We start from the raw sequence: 3265 nt of genomic DNA on the forward strand, positions 1-3265 counted from the left end.
ATGTTAAACTTTATTTAAATTTCAGCATCTTATAACTTGGCAAAAATAAACTTGGCATTCAAAAGCCATATCAAAACATAAATCTGGTAAAGTAAAATTAACATTGAATTCGTTGTTTTGTCAACCTTGCAGTAGTGCAAACATATTATAAATAAATTAAGACACTGTCCATGACAGCTGAAAAAAAAATCTAAATAAAACATCTGAAATGTGACAGTCTTTTCAAATGTTGTTTTCTGAGTTGAGTAACSCTTATTGTATTAGAACGTAAACATATTAAGTAATAGCTCTGACAACAAATATACTAGCTAATACAACCTAAACCTTCAAATAGATGTTTACCTCTACATTAACAGAGCAGGTTTGTCAAACAGGTGGTTGTACCTCATAAGCAACAGTTTTAAAATCGCTTGTCAGACAACCTGTTCCTTCTTGGAGTGAGCACCAGACTGCCCAGGCTGAAAAGCCTCTCCACTGGTGCACTTGAGGGTGTTGCAGTGTTATATCTAACTAATAAAGACTTTATGTTCGGAAAGTTATTCAAGATTTCAATTTCTGAACCTGACTTTAAGTAATTAAATACTTCCCTCTCACAGTCAGGAGGTGCTGCATCTTCTTCCTCAAAGATGAAAAAGTCAAGCTCACTTTTGTTCAAGGAGGTAGACGTCTGTGGCACACACAGGTCTTCATCACGTGTTTGGCAACAACTCTGAAGTAATGACAGGCACTCTCTGGTTAGCAGTGTCTTTAAGGCATCTCTCCGCAGCTCTTCTTTCAGCCACCTCACTTTGAACTTTGGGAGTGTGACTGCAGCGAGCAAAGCATTATGGCTCTCCAACACTGGACCGAATCTTATTTTGATGGCCTGTAAATGCATATAAAAAATATAAGATAGAGTATAAAAGAGTTAAACATATTAAATTAAATTATTTGACACTTACCTGCACTATGACATATGGCATACTCGCTGTCATTCTTGAGAGAACTGTTTGGACATCAAAATTTCCAGTGTAGGCAAAAGGCTGCCATAATAGCAGTTATCTTCACCTTGCAGTATGTCCAAAGCCACAGTGAGGGGTTTCATGACTGAACAGTACTCTTTAAGAAAAGTATATTCACGTTCAGAGAGGCCTTTAATGTCAAGTTGGRTACACAAAGAGTTTAAGTCTGCAATGGGAATATTAGTTATGCAGGACAGGGCATCATGGAATGAGTTCCRCCTTGTTGTTACTGGAACAATGAGTTTACGTTTGCATATCTTTTCAACCAGCTCAGAGGCTACAGTTGAACGGCTGCTCTTTGTCCAGAGGGCTGAACACTTRGCAGTGGCACTTCTGTACACGGACTTGGACTCAGGATTTGCAGACAGCCATTTGTCAACATCATTTGTAGAAATTAAGTTCAGTGTGTGTGATGCACATCTAATGTGCATCACACACACTGATCTAATGGGGCTCAGTGGTTAGCACCGACGCCTCACAGCAAGAAGGTCCTGGGTTCGATCCCCGGTTCGGACCTGGGGTCTTTCTGTGCGGAGTTTGCATGTTCTCCTCGTGCTTGCGTGGGTTTTCTCCGGGTACTCCGGTTTCCCCCACAACACAAAAACATGTACAATAGGTTGCCTTCAGGCCCAGGCCGCCCTTGAAAAAGAGATCTGAGATCTCAATGGGATTTGCCTGGTAAAATAACAGTAAATAAATAAATAAAAAAAATAATGTGAGGGGGCAGAGTATATTGTCCTTCTGAGGTGCCAGTGCCACTAGATAGGACTTCTTCAATATCAGTAAACACCGTCTCTTCATCCCCATCCTCCTCATCTGAATCTGTTGCTGTTGCCTCATACATCTTAAAAGCTTTAACAAAGTTTGACCCGTTATCTGTAACAGTGGCTGTTACCTTCTGTGTTAGTCCAAACGCTGAATGGATTTGTTCAATTTCACTTGCCACGTCATCGTATGTGTGTCTTCCTCTTATCCATTTGCAGGCAATAGCAGCCTTTTCTCTTTTAAAGTTAGCTGGGTTGATCCAATGTGCTGTCATGCCCAAAAAAACTTTTGTTATGACAGGTCCAAATATCTGCAGTGGTTGACACATACTCCAAGCCCTCAAACGTTTTTCTCAGTTCATTTTCCATCTTGACATAACACTGGTCCAGGTACTTTGAAAATATTTTTCTGTCCGGTGGTACCAGTTCACCTCCTGTTGTCGGTATTTTGCTCAGAATTTTTCAGAAAGACGGGGACTCAACTGTTGAGATTGGCAACACATCGTTCACTATGTATGCTGCTACAAGTTTGTTTACCTCAGCCTTTGTAGTGGTTGCCTGGCGGTGAAGTTCAAGCCGAGCCTGCTTACACGGCGTCGACACCAAACTGGCTGCACCATCCCTCTGGGGCTCTTTAGCTTCTAGCTTAATGCCTGCGTGTTGTCTTTGTAAGTGCTTGGAAAGATTTGACGTTGAGTTCACAGCAGTAGACAGTGTCTTGTGGCCCAGGCATAGCTTGCACCCAACTGTTATGTTCTTGTCCTTTCTCGCAACAAAAGAAAAATAATGTGCAAACTTCCATCCATAAAATGATATCGTCATGTTCTCCTCCACCTCCGCCTCTGCCATGTTGTTGTTCTTCCCTCCCTGTGACTATGTATGTCGTGACGTCCCAACGTCATTGCGATGCGTACGTCTTTGTTTTTCCCCGTCATGCGTCTCTGCTCCGTCTTCCCACAACTATTCTCTGAAAGGTCCTGATTAATTGTAACGCAAGTAACGAATGTAAGATTTTGTTAGTAACTGTAATAAATTACAGGCATTTTCAAAGTAGTGCGTTACACTACTGCATTACTGAAAATGTAATGCAATACCCAACACTGATTATGGCATCCCAACAGTTCAATTTTGGTCTCATCTGACCAGACTATATTCTCCCAGTATTTCACAGGCTTGTTTAAATGTTGTGCAGCAAACTTTAAAGGAGCTTCAACATGCTGTTTCTTCAGCAGTAGAGTCTTGCATGGTGAGCGTGCATATAGGCCATGACGGTTGAGTTGAGTGACTACTTAATGTTTTCTTTGAAACAAACGTACCTGCTAATTCCAGGTCTTTCTGAAGCTCTCCACAAGTGGTCCTTGGCTCTTGGACAACTCTGATAATTCTTTTCACTCCTCTGTCCTTGCGAGGAGCACCTGGTCGTGGTCGGTTTATGGTGAAATGATGTTCTTTCCACTTCCGAATTATGGCCCCAACAGTGCTCACTGGAACCTTCAGAAG

The sequence above is a fragment of the Austrofundulus limnaeus genome, unplaced genomic scaffold, assembly GCF_001266775.1.
Source record: "Austrofundulus limnaeus strain Quisiro unplaced genomic scaffold, Austrofundulus_limnaeus-1.0 Scaffold4, whole genome shotgun sequence".
Taxonomy (NCBI): Eukaryota; Metazoa; Chordata; class Actinopteri; order Cyprinodontiformes; family Rivulidae; genus Austrofundulus; species Austrofundulus limnaeus.